Source organism: Galeopterus variegatus, unplaced genomic scaffold (assembly GCF_000696425.1).
Source record: "Galeopterus variegatus unplaced genomic scaffold, G_variegatus-3.0.2 Scaffold7318, whole genome shotgun sequence".
NCBI lineage: Eukaryota > Metazoa > Chordata > Mammalia > Dermoptera > Cynocephalidae > Galeopterus > Galeopterus variegatus.
This window is the reverse complement of record NW_007733429.1, coordinates 57572-74425: the sequence shown is the minus strand read 5'-3', so window position 1 is coordinate 74425 and position 16854 is coordinate 57572. Positions and strand designations below refer to the sequence as shown.

The window sequence follows — 16854 nt, the reverse complement described above, 5'->3', positions numbered from 1 at the left end:
GCAATCTGATTCTGCAACAAATGTCTCCTCAGCAGACAGTTCTAGGAGGGCAGGGACTCTGCAGCTTTTGCTCACCACTTTCCTGGCCCTTACCTCTGTCCAAACAAAGAGCAGGCACTTAAAAATCATTATTGAAAGAATAAATCCTTCAGATCTCAGTCTTTCCTGTCACCCTCTCTAGATTAGAACCCCCTCTCCTACTCCCAGTAGTACCCTGAACTTTTCTTCTCTAGTCCTATAATTATAGACTTGGCTGATTATTTGATTGTCTGTCTGCTCCCCTGAGGCCCCCATGAAGGCAGGGTCTGTGTTCATTTTCCTCTCCATATGAGCTTAGTACAGTGCCTGCACAGTGTATGCCCTTGATAAACTTTTGTTGAATGAATAATCTTAGGATCTACTAACAGTGCCTGCACAGTGTATGCCCTTGATAAACTTTTGTTGAATGAATAATCTTAGGATCTACTGACTTATTTATTTATTTATTTATTTATTTATTTTTCTCATGTGTCAGTACTTTTAATGTTGTGTACATCAAATTATAGTAAAAAGACAACTATAAACAAGATGCTTTCCCTCTATATTCATGAGCAGCACACTGTATTACAGTAAACCAAGTTTATATTCCACCATCAAGTGTGATTCTCCCATTAGTTCACTCCATGATGGATTGTTAAGAATATCTTCAAATCCAATAGTCTCATTATTACTCCTCAAAATATCCAGAGAAAGGCTTGAGCTTGAAAGAAATGTAAGATGCTGAACCTGCTGTACTGCCTTGAATTCCATTTGTAATTTTAGTGGAGCAGACAGACCCTGGATATTTCTCAATGTGGAAAAATTCATTTTATCTTGGTTGAGCTGGAAATTTTTTTCTGGTAATTCAAGAGGATGACTGGGCAAAAGTTCATCTTTCACACAAGAAAAACCTTTCTGAAGAAGATCATGATTTTCAAGAGGTCCAGTAACTGGAATACTGTGCTTCAGCTGAGATCCAAGTCCTGTGGCCCTGATCTTCAGCCCCGCTCTGCGAACAGCCGCTCAGTCCTGGGCCGACTGATTTAAAAGGGAGTGATTCAGAAGTCAGAGTGTAAAGGCTACAAAAAGTGGCCCATTATTACTAATTCAAATTTGTCCTAATTTAATAAATCATCTAGTAGCGTTATTAGCAATTTCCAAGCTGAATAAAACATTATTGCTATGAACAATGCCCAAGGAAACCCTTCACACTTGCCCGAATCCCCTTCCTATGATAGAATTAGGTCTCTGGCCACAAAGGTAAATGATTTCTGATCTAGGCAGAGACTGACTTTCTGTGAGACAGTTAAGTTTCTGGAGCCCTCCCCAGTAGAACCCCTTCCAAGGCCCTGGGAGGCGTCCTTCAACCCTCGGTGTTGCTCCCACACCTCGCTCAGCCAGTGAGCGGGAACCGGTCTGTATGTGGGATCCGAACACTCGGGCGGGAGTGCCACCACGCTTCCCAAGCGGCGCACTATCCAGTGCGCCACTGGGCCGGCCCAAGGTGATTTTGTAAAATTGGCAAAAGATATTCATAATTAGCTAAGGCCATAGTCTCGCTCCACTCTGACTTCCCTTCTGTTCACTATCCAGTGCGCCACTGGGCCGGCCCAAGGTGATTTTGTAAAATTGGCAAAAGATATTCGTAATTAGCTAAGGCCATAGACTCGCTCCACTCTGACTTCCCTTCTGTCACCTTGGCAGGGAGACAGAGTGGTGGGGGGTATCCTGGGGCTCCAGCTAAGGACAAGTTGAGTTGGGGACATGTTTAGTTTGGTTTTAGTGGAATATATTTATGTGATTTGGAGACAATTGTGTGTATAGTTAAGTCACTGCCACAGTCCCAATTTCGGAATGGCTTCTGGGAATACCCCTACTGCCCAGTGTGACAACTCACCTGGTGTTGTGACACCAAGGCGGTGGCCATCAACTAGGTGGTGGCCGGTATCAAGTGCGATTCTTCTGAGTCACGTGCGGTGGTGCTGTAGGTGTGGGGTTATCGGGGGTAGCTGAGAATGACCTTTCGATCTTCAGCCCCGCCTCCTCGCCCCGTGCATCCAGCGGTAGTGTTCGCCTCTGGTTCCCTGTGTTATCATCCTTTCAGGCATTACCTGAAGTACCTGGAGGGCTTCTCGTCTCCTGGCTGGACTGTGACAGGGGCACAAAAGCTCTGCGTGTGGCATCGCTCACTCTCCTCTGCTGCTTTGTCCTTCTGATGTGCCCTGTGGAATACGACTCTCAGAAGCGCCAGGCCCAGAGGCTCCCTGCCCACTCCCAAGACTCAAAATAAATGCACAAAACTGTGCCCTGGACAAACAGACTGTAAGAGTAAGGAAAGGAAGATGGAGTGAGAAGCGGGCAGAGAGAAGAGAGGGGGAGATTAAGAACGGGGAGGTTAAGGCAGATGACGGTGACAGAAAAGAGACAGTTCTGACACCCTCCTCTGGCGGACACGCATGTGTGCATTCAGGTCACCACGAGCATGCTCACGGGCACCTTCACCCAAAGTTTGCTTCATGTCAGGCTCCGAAGTGGGGACATCACGTGCCTCACCTCTCACCTGGATCATTGCACTCGTTTCGTAACTGGTTTCCCCACCTCCGCCCTTGCCCTCCAGTCTCTTCTCGACTCTGCAGCCAGAGCGATCCCACTAGAATGTGAGTCAGGTCAGGCCACTCCTCTGCTCAAAACTCTCTGCTCTTGAGCCCTCTGACCTCATTTCCCTCCGCTCTGTCCCCACCCTCAGCTGGCTCGGTCAGACTCACTGTCCCTCAGGCACGCTGGGCTTGCTCCTGCCTCAGGGCCTCCACGCAGGCTGTTCCCTCTGCCTGGAAGGCTGTCCCTCTGATATCCCCCAGCCACGCATGTCCACAGAGTCACCTTCTCACTCAGCCTCTTCTTGGTCACTCCATCTAAGCGGGTGCTCCTCCCCAAAGCTCCCCGTCCCTTTCCCTTCTACCGTCATGTAGACTCTATTTACTTATGTTCGTTGTCTCTCCTCTCCCTCTAGGGTGTAAACTCCAGGGCAGGAATTTTGTTGGCTCCTTGCTGTGTCTCCCTCTTCAAGGATAGCACATAGCAGCAGGAGTATGAAATATTTGTTCAACAAATGTCCGCATGAGGTAGGTGCTATTATTAAGCACATTTTATAGATGATAAATTTGGGCTTACGGGTGTAAAGTAACTTGCCCAAAATCACATGGTTAAGCCCAAGAGTGAATGCCGGGCCCCACGACCTCTGGTTTGAAAGCCTGTGCTCATCCACACCTGCCTGGGACATGGTCTTCCTCTTGCTACAAGCTTTTGAGGTCAGTATAAGAAAATCATTTCTCACATCAGCCTGTCTTTACAGTTAACCAAACCACTAGACCCTCAGATGGCCTTCCTGGGTTGCGAGCTGAATATTTGTTGACAGAAAAGGATAAAGAGCAAAGTCACAGTGCATGCGCTCTGTGGGGAAGTGAAAGAACCATGTTATGTCCGTGTGGTTAGGAATAGGAATATGAACTCGTGGAGGCCACCCTCACCTGGTGTCTGGTGAGAGAGGGCTGCCCGCTCAGTGCAGGATCACCCACAGGTGGGCCAAGCACATGCGTGGGCACCAGCACAGCAGGGGCACCCAAATAATCGAGATAGCATTACATGGGTAATAGTGGGCTATCTGATATTTTCAAAAACATATAAAAAGTGTCATAAGACAAATCAGAACTTTGCTGAACTTCCTTATAGGCATTTGACTGATGGCATTATTTAATATTAAATTACGCGCGGAGCACCGTCAACTCTTCAGTGCTCAGAGTCTCTGAAGGTCTCAATCTGGCCCTGCTGATTGTGGCTGATGGGGCAGAGGCCTCACTTTATCCATGGTTCACCTTCAACAGTGGTGTGTGTTTGGGGAGAGTGTATGTGTGTGTGGTTTCATTATATAATGAGAGGTAAATGGGACAAGAACAGTTGCTGGGTAAATCCTCGAGGAACAATGTTGGTGTTCTGGGGAAAGTTAGTCTAATCATGTTATTTTCACGTTGGAGTTGGAGGTCTGAGAGCTCTGTTTCTCCTTCAACACCTTGTCTGATGTCACCTTTGTGAAGGCTTCTCTGTTTACCTCCTTGCCCTCACCTCCCCCAGCAATTATTTACAACCTTTTCTGTGCTACAGATATTATTATATTCATCACATTGCACCACAGTCATTTGTATTCACTTCTGGTTCCCTGTGAGCCAGCAATTATTTACAACCTTTTCTGTGCTACAGATATTATTATATTCATCACATTGCACCAGTCATTTGTATTCACTTCTGGTTCCCTGTGAGGCTTAGAGCTCCTGGAGGTGCATGGCTTATTCATTATTGTATCTTATTTTGTAAGACGTATCTTTACAAAGATACAGTGCCTGGGACATACTGGAAGGCTCCAAAATTGTGCCAAAGGCAATTAAAATCCAACTCTGGAGGCTAGGGGAGTTCCTAAGGAAAAGCTGCTCTTGGTGGATCTGCTCGTGAGCCATGCAAGTGGCTGGAACTGTCTCCAAGACAGGATGTATTAGAGCAATTGCTTCTGGAGGACCTGACACTTTTTCTTCTAGGCTGCTCAGTGACTCACAGCAGGAAAAGAAGGCATTGGTGCTAAACTGTCCCCTAACACCTCCCCCACCATGCCCCCTAAAACTGAAAATGATGAAAAAACTGGCTTGAGGTCCCTTGGGCCCATCACTTCTCTGTATTTCGGTTCCTTATTCTGCAAAAATCATGAGTAGAAATGGGAGACCTAAGTTTCCCTCTGGCTCTAAAATCTCTGAGTCTTTGCTCCTGCTTCTGGGCAATAATCAGCTCATGCAGAGCAGGTCAAGCCTGAATCCGAGGAACAAGACCAGCAGCACCCTCCCCATTCCGTCAAGCTGCGATTCTGCGACATGGCTTTCCTTTTGCTGGGAGTGTGCTGCTCCTGCAGCCCTCTGCCTTCTGCTGCCTGCCTCTGTGCTCTCCTGCTGTGCCCTTGATTCTGTGGCTCAAGTCTGCTCTCAATGGCTGTTTTAACCAGATTTTATCGCTATAAAAATGGTAAGTGATAAATTTAGGACACCACATATGCCATGATGCTATTTACGTATTTTATTTTAAACTACATATGTTGGCCTGTTGTCTGTTTGCTCTCGGATCTATTCCAGACTATCCTCTATCCTGGGCTTTGCGTCACTGAGAACCGCATTTTCCAGTCTCCCCAGTAGACCCAGTCAAAGCGAGCCAGCGATAGGAGAATAGGAGGAGGGGAGAAGCCAGGTTTTGTCTCCTTTTCTTTCTGCCTCAGATGGTGTCTGGCAGCAACTCGTGCATCTCTCCAGCCCCTGCCAGACAGTCCCTTCCTCTGTGGTTGCAGCTTTAGCCTGGAAGGGCTGCCACGGTTTCAGATTCTTCCAGGTGGCCCCACTCCGGCTGAACATTGCTTTCTCCCTCTGTCTCTCCAGCCCCACAGTTGATGGTGGCTTCCTGCTACTCTCAACTCTTCCATCACTTGCTTGCAATATCTAGCATAGCTTCTGAATTCTGCTTGCTTCCCTCTGCTTGCAAAATCTAGCATAGCTTCTGAATTCTGACTGCTCCTGCTACTCTCAACTCTTCCATCACTTGCTTGCAATATCTAGCATAGCTTCTGAATTCTGACTGAACTTGGACTAAAACACCCTGAATGTACATTTGCATCCTATGGATGTATGAAAACACACATATGTGAATATTTATCTGGATATATGTGTATAAAAACACACAGAAGAAGATCTGGAAGTTTACGCATGAAGCTGTTCCGAGTGGTTTTATGACAGAGACAGGGAATGGGACTGGGTTGGTGTGGAGTTGTAAGGGGAGACCATAGCTTTTTAAAAAATACCTTTAATGCAGCATAATTTACATATATGAGACTGTAACTTTCATGTGTGTATGTGTGTTGTTTGATTTTTTTTAATAATGAGCATGTATTCAGATATCGCTTATAAAATATTAAAAATATTAATAGTAGGAATGGGCAACACATCAAATGCTTTAGCCTAAGCCAGAGCTCTGCAGAGAAACTAACATTCCCTCATTCAACACATTTTACTATTTACTGCCAGGGACCATGTTAGGCCCTGAGGGCCCATCAGTGAACAATAAGGGCACGATCCTGCGCATATTATCTGCAGTAATTAAATACACAATTATGTCAATAGTTGTTAACTCTAAGTATCTTGAAGTAGACAGGGCAACGAAAGGCCTGGCCTAGTCAGGGAAGCCTTCCCCGAGGAAGAGACTTATCAGCTGAAGCCCAAAGGCTGAGCAAAAACAGCTGGAGAGAAATGGATAGTGGGGGACAGTCAGGCTGGGCTGCCACTGATTGCTTGTGTGGTTCCTGTTCTCAGGGAAGCTGCTCTAACAAGAGAGAGGTTGCTAGAAGCTGTTTCTCATCGGAACCCATGGGGGATGCCCGTTGACTGGACGTGTGCAGAGACTCCGTGGGAGTGGTCCAGTGCTGCAGCCATGCCTCCCACAGAGCCGGACCCATTGTCTGCAATTCTGGCAGCTCTCACTTGAGGAGAGGAAGCCAAGGCCCTGCGCCTTGTAGAAGTTGACAAGGCTGGTTTGGAGGTGTCTCAAAAGCTAAGGACTCCTTAGGATCAACAATGGTACCAAAGGTGCTGGTGCCCATCCACTCCCTCATCCTTTGATGCGGACACCTGACATTTTCTGTCTTAAGTAGAGAAATATGCAAATGTTCAAGACAAGTATTTGACCCATCTTTCATTCAAAATTACACTCCTAAGCTCTCCTGGAACTTGTGGTAAAAAGCTACCCATGGAGCAAGTTTTATTTTTCCCAAGCTTTGTATTTTTCTCTTTTTGCATAACCCAATTCAGTTTTTTTTCCAATTCATAGACATTTTGGCAGTGGCTCTGATCTCTTTATTTTATTGTAAGCCACCAATTTTCACATGAAATTAGGTTACTTATAAAGTAGCCCATTAATTGCAATTACAGTTTAATTACAGCATGTCCAGGTCTCGCCAGACTGTACAAAATCAGGTTACATTTCCTTCTGAAGTCCAAATTACAAAGGTAACAGCAGGCTCTTAGCTTGACCTCAGTGTCCTCTGGCTATTTCTGGGCGTCCCCAACAGAGTGTGTCATTCATGCTTACAAACCAGCTGCAGTAACCACACAAATCCACCTGGTCCTTTCTCTCCTGCTCTGGCTCCTCCAGGTCCGCTTCCTACAGGGCCACTTGGAATCCCTCAGTGCTGCCAATGCCCATTGTGAAAGCAGTGACGATCAAGACAAGGACACAGTCCCGGCCAGTACTGCCAAGCCTGCTGAGCCCACCAGCCCTTGGGTTGTCAGAGCAGAGTGGGGTTTTATGAGCAAGCAGGGTAAATGGCCTCCTAATCCCAGCTCTGAGCTACACTTTGTCACCTGGGATCTGAAGCTGTGATGTTTAGCACTGAGAATCATAAAGGTTTCTTGTGGGTGATTTCTCTACTTTCTGGCCTTACCTGTTTAACCATTAAGGTTTAAAAACAAGTCCAAAGAGCTAGGTGGGAAGAGAACCCATACCTTCCATCAAACCTCTTCCTCTTGGTTCTTAGCCATCCAGCAAGCACACTTGATTCTACTCCCCAAGTCACGACACACAACTTCCCAACCATATCAGTAAGAGCAAACAGATACCCTTCCGTCTGTGGGGGTGGTGGTGGTGCTGATGGGTGTCTATGCTAACAGTCTAAAACTAGGCTCATCTGGCCCAAACATATTTAATGTACTGCTGAATAGTTTTAATTCACTCTTAATAACTGAAATACCTAGTTTTAAATAGATCTGAAGAGAGATACCCCATATCACAATGTCTCCCCTAAAAAGACCGAATCTACATGCACATTTGTGTCACATGATTCACAAGAACTGCACAGATGAGAACCTGCTTGTTGTAGGAACCAAGCAAGAGCTCCTGCCCAGTTCCGATGCAAGGCTGGGGTGTGTAGCTGTGGTTTCAGAGCAAGGCCTGTGGTCTAGCCATGCTCTTGCCTGTGAGGCCTGGCGTTGCCTCAAACAGAGCTGCTACTGTTTCCTGGTGAGACTAGCGATGTGAGAATGGGTCAGGGTTGGATGTTGACCTCTCAAGACATTTACCACTTTTTCATTTAACACTCACTGTGTCCCCTCCTTTTAGGGATTTTGGAAAATAATTTTTTAAAAGTATAAAATTCTCTTTAGAAGTTTACAGTAAAAGAATGATATTTAGTGAGCACTTAGCCAGGCACTATTTAATTTACACTTAACATGGATTCTCTCACTTGGTCCTCAAAGGTAGAAGCTACCACTGGCTTCACTTTACTAATGAAGAAACTGAAACTTAGGTTGAGCGACCTGCTCCAGGACACAGCAGAGTCGGGATTCAGACCTGTAGCCAGATTCCAGAATCTTCGCTCTTATCTACCACAACTGTTCCCTGACCCCCTTCCATGAAAAATCCTAGGACTGTTGCCAATCAGTTAATCAGGTTCCCCTCAGTACACATGTTTAATCTGAACATAGCAAAGTCTGCAAATTGTTGTAAAATGGCTTCTTCATTGATAAGAAATGGCTTCATTCATTGGCAAGAATACTAAGGGTAATCTTACCAAGTAACAATGCTTCAGTTTTCTGAGAAGAAATTTGGGTTAAAAAGCTTTAAATCCTTAAAAAGTAATAGAGCCTTTTAAACAATGACTGCCGTTTATATATATAACCACTTGGGTTGTAAGCCACTGAGTTTTGTAAGGAACCGCCAAGCTGTCCTCCAAAGTGGCTGTGCTGTTTTGCATCCCCCCAGCAGGGACTGAGAGTTCCTGCTGCTCCACATGCTCGCCAGCATTTGGTGGTGTCCGCGTTCTGGATTTGGGCCATTCTAATAGGTGTGTAGTGGTGTCTCACTGTTATTGTAATTTGCATTTTCCTGATGACATATGATGTGGAGCATCTTTCATATATTTATTTGCCATTTGTGTATCTTCTTTGATGAGGTGTCTGTCAAGGTCTTTAGCCCACGTTTCAAATGTGTTGTTTGTTTTTTTATTGTTGAGTTTTGAGAGTTTAAACAGAAACTTAGAAATAGAGGGAGTTTTTACTAGAGTAAGATGTACAAGTATTTTAAGAGCTAAATGGTAGTAACTATAAGTTATTCTTTCTAAATTTGATAATATAGAAGTCTGTTTCTAATAAAATAATAATGAGTTTAAACAGAAACTTAGAAATAGAGGGAGTTTTTACTAGAGTAAGATGTACAAGTATTTAAAGAGCTAAATGGTAGTAACTATAAGTTATTCTTTCTAAATTTTTGATAATATAGAAGTCTATTTCTTTTTTTTTTTTTGTCTTTTTTCATGACCAGCAACGGATCGCAACCCTCAGTGTTGCTCCCGCTCGTCGCTCAGCCAGTGAGCGGCCGGTCTGTATGTGGGATCCAAACCCTCGGCGGGAGCGCCTCTGCGCTTCCCAAGCAGCGCACTGTAGCAGTGTGCCACTGGGCCGGCCCTATAGAAGTCTATTTCTAATAAAATAATAATAATAGTGAGGGATTGTTGCCCTGTAGGGAAATTTTTTTATAAAAAAGCATGACAAAGCTCTGATAATTCTATGACAGGTTTAAAGTTCTGCTAGGGATTGGGATTATTAGATGTCAATGGGTTGTTAGATGTTAGGTCAAGACTCATGCTAGGTGATGAGAGACAGCACAGAATAGTGGATGCTGGAGTCTGGGTCCAAGTGTTGACATTTATTAGCTGTGTAACCTTGGGCAAATTACTCAACCTGTCTGGGCCTCAGTTCCCTAATCTGAAAAATGGGGAGGACAATATTGCTTACTGTTAGGGACTAAATGTCTGTGTCTCCCAAAATGCATGTATTGAGGCCCTGACCCCTAGTGTGGCTGTATTTGGACATGCGGTCTCGAAGGAAGTATTCGGGTTAAATGAAGTACTAGGCATGAGGCCCTGAGCCCATAGGATTAGTTTCCTTATAAGAAGAGACACCAGAGAGATCACTCACTCTGTCCAAGGAGCACAGAAAAAATGTCATGTGAACATTGTGAGAAGGTGGCTGTCTGCCACCCAGTGGGGGAACCCTACCAGACACCAACCCCACTGGCACCTTGATCTTAGACTTCCAGTCTTCAGAACTGTAAGAAATAAATGTGTGTTGTTTAAGCTGCCCAGTGTATGGTATTTTGTTATGGCAGCCCCAGCAGACTAAGACACTTCCCATATAGGGTTTTGGAGGATCAAATGAGTAGACATACATGTGAGAGCTTCGCAGGGCCTTGGCACATGGGGAGCTCTGGATAAGGGTTAGCTGGTGTCGCTGACCTCAGATCTGTGGATTTGGGGTTTGAGAATTGGTGAAGTTGTGCACAAGTGCATCACACGTAGTTGTACATAGACACACTGAGTTTTGAAAAACATATTTGAGAAACTAATTTTAAATTAATGAAGTGGGATGACATTTTCATTCTAAAGTCAACTCAGTTGGGCAAAAGTAAACATGCCATCCTAGGTTAGGGCCAACATCTCCTGCCTTCCTCCCTACCTCCACCTCTCCTCAAAAGTTTGGATTCATGTTAGTTTAAAAAAAGGCACCCTGCTGTCCGTGCCCCCCCACACCCAAAAACCTCAAACCAGCAATAAGTAAGTTGCAATGGGTCTCTGGGGAAGGAGAAGACAGAACAGGAAATGTCTGTAGAGATAAAGGAGCCTGTAAAATGCAGATGATGCTGTAATTTTAGGAATTCAAATACGAATGGCATCAAGTTGAACTCTAATTTTAAAACAGTAGAGGCTGGAATGCTTCAATTTAGTCTTTAAATGATTGTATTTTTCCTTTCAATGTATTCACTTAACACATATTTGGATCATTTAGTCCTCAGATAACTATTATAAAAGTCAACTTAGGATGGAAGAATCATTTTCTATACAGGATCAGAGAACCATAGAAAAAGAAACAACTACTTTCAATAAACATCAAAATATATATACTTTCAGTTCCAAGTATACTTTGGAGGAGGAAGAAGAGGTTGGGGAAGCAGGAGAGAAAGTAGGACGGACGTAAAGAAATGGAGAGGAAGGGAAAGGGAGAAAACAAATAGAAAAAAGAAGACAAAGGAAGAAAAGAGGGGAATAGAAACAAGGGAATGAAAAGAGGATTGTAAAAATTGAGTTCTGTATGTAGGTTTTGAGGAGCTTATTTGTCAAGGTCATTTGTAAAGTTCCTCTGGGGGAGAGGAAAAATTTTCTCCATCCTTTTGAAATGTGGATGAATCAGTGTTCTGCTCCCACTGCCCGGACCCCGGGAAGAACAATCTGGCCTGTGCAACAGACACCATGGCCCTCTGGGTTTGGAGATGTAGTTCTTAGTCTAATTTTAACAGTAACGTTTAGACTGGTGAATGACAGTCCCTCTTCCTGCCTTCCTCAGTTGCATTGATGGAGATGACTTACCCGGGCTGGGTGATTCCATCTTGCCTGCCACTTGCTGCCCCTGGCTCGGGGCTCCGCCAGCTACTGTCTCCACAGGGCTTAGGTCCTGATAGAGGCCACCTGTGAGACCATGGCATTCAGGATCACATATGTGGGGCATGTGGCAGACACAGAGAATGACGGAGAGAGATATCTTCAGCTCTCCTCCTTTTTTCTTGAGGCAGGACTATATTCTTCTGGGTTTTTATAGTTTGGGAATAGAGAAGGAAAATTTTAATTAGTTCAACTAGTATTTATTGAGCATGTACTACGTGACAGGCACTGGGGATACAGATAGACATTGGGGAAGGTGCCAGAGTTCCTGCCTCCTTGAGTCTTCAGTCAGAGGCAGCAAAGGTCCCGCATTTGCACCATATTTTGTTCCTCCTAAACCTCACCAAATATGGTCACATCTTTCAATACACAGACTGACTCCTGTCCTCTATGGGTTAAAAGAAACAAAACCAACTTTGACGACCAGGAAATAAATAATCTGAAAGGCAGCTATGGCATTTCCTCATTTTAAAAGTTTCTTATTTAAAAAATAACCCTTAAACATTATTTCACTTTAACTCAACCCTCACACAAGCAAAACAAAACAAAACAAAGCAAAACAAACAAACAAAAAAACCCCAAACAAAACAAAAAACGTGCTCACCTTTAAACCCTTGTGGCCTCCTGGTAGGAAGTCCATTCTCTGGGTTTTGGTCACGGCAGCCTCTCTCCCTTGTTCCTAACCTGGCTACAAGTTCCCCCAGCCTGCGTGGCACAGTGCGGAATCAGGAACAGGCTGTGATAGTGTGTTGCTTCCAGTTGTTCTGGTTATTCTGGTGGCCCTGGAGTGTACCACATCTTCATTGCCTTCTGGGCTGGCCTGCAGCTTTACTTTGGCCCTTAGGAAGGGGTTATCTACCCATTGGCTGGTCCCTGTTCTTACTCACCAGCAGAGTGCTCATTTTTTTCAGGTGTAACCATCTCCCACCCCCAGGGACTCCATCTAAGTTCAATGGCAATTCCATCCCCTGGCCAGTGATTTATTTAGGGAGGAACTCATGACTTGATCCACAATAAAATAAGGGGGCAAAGAGAGTGGCATAAAGACCTGCAAGTGTTCACTCGCTCTTACAGAGGCTTATAAAGAGAGATACCTTTGGCCTCTGCATATGGAACACGGCATGATAGCAGTCATCTTGTAACCATAACCAAGTCAGGTTGAGGACAAAACTGACATGCTAAGGAGAGCAGGGTAGAAAGCTGGGGAGAATTCGGGTCTTTGATTGTGAAACAAGCTGCTGCATCAACTGACTTCTCATTATGTGACATACCGTACTTTCCTTACTGCTTACATCAGTTGAGTCAGCACCTACCATTACCTGTACCTGAAGGCCTCTTGATACCTGCCTACAGCTCTTAATATGGAAGCCAAAGAATTTCAGTGGGTGGTCACGGGCAGGCTTTTATTTGGCTACTCTGTAATTTCGAGAGGAGGAAAATGACAGGACAAGAAATTCATGGTGTGGGTTTATTTATTTATTTTTAATTAAGCATTTTTTTTGTGTGTGAGATAATTGTAGATTCACATGCAGTTGTGAGAACTAAGACAGAGAGATCCCAAGTACTCTTAATCCAGTTTCCCCCAGTGGTAGCATCTTGCAAAGCTATAGTACAGTATCAACCAGGAAGTTGACATTGCTACAATCCACCGATCTTATTTAGATTTCATTAGTTTTACATGTACTCATTTGCGTAAGTGCATATTTAATTCTGTGCAATTTTATCACATGTGTAGGTTTGTGTATTCACCACCACAGTCAAGATACAGAACAAGTGGAACTAATTGTTAAAGAAACTTTGAAGCTCTTTTACCTCTGTATTTCTTGCAGTGCTTTTAAAATTGTGCTCCTTGGAACCAACCCTTAGAGTTCCACCCCTCCACCTCACTGCACTTGGAGCACGTTTACATGTATATATTTTATATTTTGAGTTTCATAATAAGCCTTCATCTGGAGAATATGTTCCTAGCTTAGAAACAAAAAAGAATGGATCTGATAATCTATAGTAAATACAGCTTTGATATTCAAATTATGTTACTTGGACAGAGCTTTATACTTTACCAAGTCACTTTCCAGTCCCCTCTCTCTAAGTCTTAAAACAGCTCCGATTAAGTGAATAAATGAATGAACAAATGAAACAACATCGATACAATCAGTAGTTGAGGGGGCTTTAAGGTAGGCACTGCCTTGGAGGGAACTGTTGGGGAAGGAGCCCTGCAGTTCCATGGCACGAATTCTGCACTCCTCAGCTGGGCAGGGCTGCAGACTCCTTGAAGTGTTTCCTACCCTCCCTCTGGCCAGTCCCCAGCAGAACTGATAATTAAACCAATAGGATTGGTTCTGGAACAGATGATTTCAGCATCAGACTGAGTAGTTTTACAGAAGCTAAGAAGTGTTGTATAAAATGAACCCTTTTGTGCTCATCACCTGTCACTCAACGTGGTTTGTGATTGTGTCATAAATTCCATGAAATCTCATGGGCTTTACTGGCAGAAATTTATAAAGCAAGAATCAATAGGAGAAGAGGAGATGGGCTGAGGTTCTCTGCTGGCCACACTGTGGTGGGCACTCCAGGGGAAGAACCTTGCCCCTTTTTGCTCTCCTTCTTATAGGGCGAGAGTGAGAACAACCTAGTGGTGGGGGGCTGATCAGACTTCTGGAGTACCTCAGTCTGGGGTTAGATACCAGCTCTTTCCAGGAGTTGCCTGGGAAAACCAGCCATCCAGCACCTGAAGACCCCGGGGGTCTATGGAGAGGAGAAACTGGTCCCATGAGTGGTTTGAGTGCAACGCCTCCTGTGGGGAGAAGGCCGGGGGGCTGGGGTCTCAGCTGGACTGTTGCCCGGGCAATGCAGATGAGCCACCTAGGTGAGTTGTTGACCATCCTGATTGTGGCACCACAACGAGTCTTTATTTTTATATCCTCAGCACTCAGCACAGAGCCTGGCATATGATCGGTACACGAGCAATGTCTGATAATTTAATGAATAAATGCACTTTCGTGCCCACTGAAAACAAGTTCTTGCTGATAGAACAAGAGGAAAGCTAATAATAAATTGTTGCCTACATTTCCTGAACCTCTGGAAGTCTGCATGCATTTTCTGCCTCTCCTTTGGTAAAACCTCTCTCTGAAGAATCCACAACTCTATGAAGGGGCTCTCTGGCTCAAACAAGATCTACTCGTATTGAATTTCTACCGTTTCCTTGCAGCTCTGGCACGTAAAGCCAGTGTCTGGGATCTGTTATACCAGCACTGAGACTCTCAGTAAAAGAAGCCTCACAGGCAGCAGCAACACTGGAATTTCCCACAGCTGCTCCTCCAACACCTTTCTAAACCTTCAGTACTTTGAATTAGACACAGAGTACAATGGGAAGTTAGCTACTGTTCATAAACTTTTTTTTTTTTTTTCCTTTTTTTGTCTTTTTTCGTGACCAGCAACGGATCGCAACCCTCAGTGTCGCGCCCACACCTTGCTCAGCCAGTGAATGACGGGTCTTTATGTGGGATCCGAACCCTCGGTGGGAGCGCCGCCGCACCACCAAGCGGCGCACTGTAGCAGTGCGCCACCAGGCCGGCCCTGTTTGTAAACTTTTTATGAAAACAATTTGAAAAATGACATCCCTTAAACAATTTTCTTTAGAGCAATATTTCTAAGAAAACTCCTTTTGAGATGGTTTCCCTTACAGAATCCCTGTTTTAAAAGATTCTGTTTAGGGCCGACCCCGTGGCTCACGCGGGAGAGTGCAGCGCTGGGAGCACCAAGGCTGCGGGTTCGGATCCTATATGGGGACGGCCTAAGTTGTCACGTTAGGATGGGGGAGAAATTCTCAAGCAAGAGCACAACAAAGCAATAGCAGCACTTATTATTTTCTAAAAGAAAAAGGAGTATTTTTAATATCATTCTCATTGTCATACATTGCCATAGCACTTCTTCCGGGAAAGATGAGGGTAAAGAGGAGATTGGAAATCGGGCTTTGGCTGGAGTAAGAATAGAGAGAATCTGGTACTTCTTAATTTCCCACTTAGGTTCTCAGTGTTCCAGGAAGCAGTTTGCTCAAGTCTCTTTTCTCCATTTAGCTCTGCTGAATGCCCGGCGTCAGTGCCTGGGCACCGTTGCCAAGGATCCCGCTGGTGCATTCAGCTTCTGTTCAGGGAAGCAGCCCTCCGCACCGCCTCGCACTTGGAAGTCTGTCTTACAGCATAGAACAGGTGGAAGGACACTCTGCCTTTAGAGTTCTCCTGGCATGTCTTGCTACTTCTGTTGCCCAATGCCAAGAATGACAAAAATCTTTTGTGTATGTTTGGGGGTGGGAAAGATCAGATATTACTGTGAACAGCAGTTAACTTCTGTTCAGACAAGATTCCCAGGGCAGCTGTTATAACTCAGGCAGCAATAACTAACACTTGGCTCTGTTGCTAGGACGGATTGATAGAAAGTGGACAAAATCATTAAAAAATTATGCCCCTAATATTTGTTAGCATCATAACAAGGAAGTACAATCAACATGTTAATCAACTAGGGCTGTGTTTATACGTCCATTTCCATTCTAAACGTCTGCTTTCAGTGAAGTCATTAGTATCTGCTTAGAAAAATTTGCACTGACACAAGCTTTACAATCTCTAGCTACAGTTGAGACAGGATTACCTTTTTATGAGTCGACACAATCTTATGCAAACTAACAAATTCATCAACTGTGCAATGGAATTGTAAATTCTAATTTGTGAACTTGCTAATTGCTTGTTCCTAGCCAAAGACATTAACCTATGCTTAATTTTTAGTCTTGACACGTACGTGTTACACACAATCTTTTTTATTTTTTGAAAAAGAAAAAGATTATATTAGTATTCAAGTGGTAGCTATTTACACTAAATTGTTTGTATTTCAATGGAAGATAAAAACATGACTAATTAAAATAAATTATTGCTGTAAAATGAATTTTCAACATGCAGTTATCTGAATCTCAACACTTTTAGTTAAATCTCCTCCAGATTTCCTAGCTCTTATTAATGTGCGTCAGTTTTTAAAAAATAGTTCCATGGTTTGGCCTTCATCCTTTCCTTTTTGTTGAACATAACCATACAAAAACCAAGGGACACAATTGCCGCCATTCCAGAATGAGTTTAGCATGGGCATTATTGATATAGTTAATGATCCTGTATCATCAGCAAAGCACAGAATTAAAATTCACATTGATTTAAGTTGACTTAATGTTTTAATTTGCTTATTTGATTGCTGCTGGAAAGTTGGACACACCATAGCAGCCATCTGAC

General features: G+C 44.1%; 1 pseudogene; it reads right to left on the bottom strand.

The window, feature by feature from the left end:
• Window positions 1–539: 539 nt before the first annotated feature.
• LOC103607300 lies at window positions 540–2983 on the bottom strand (annotated as a pseudogene).
• Window positions 2984–16854: the final 13871 nt, after the last annotated feature.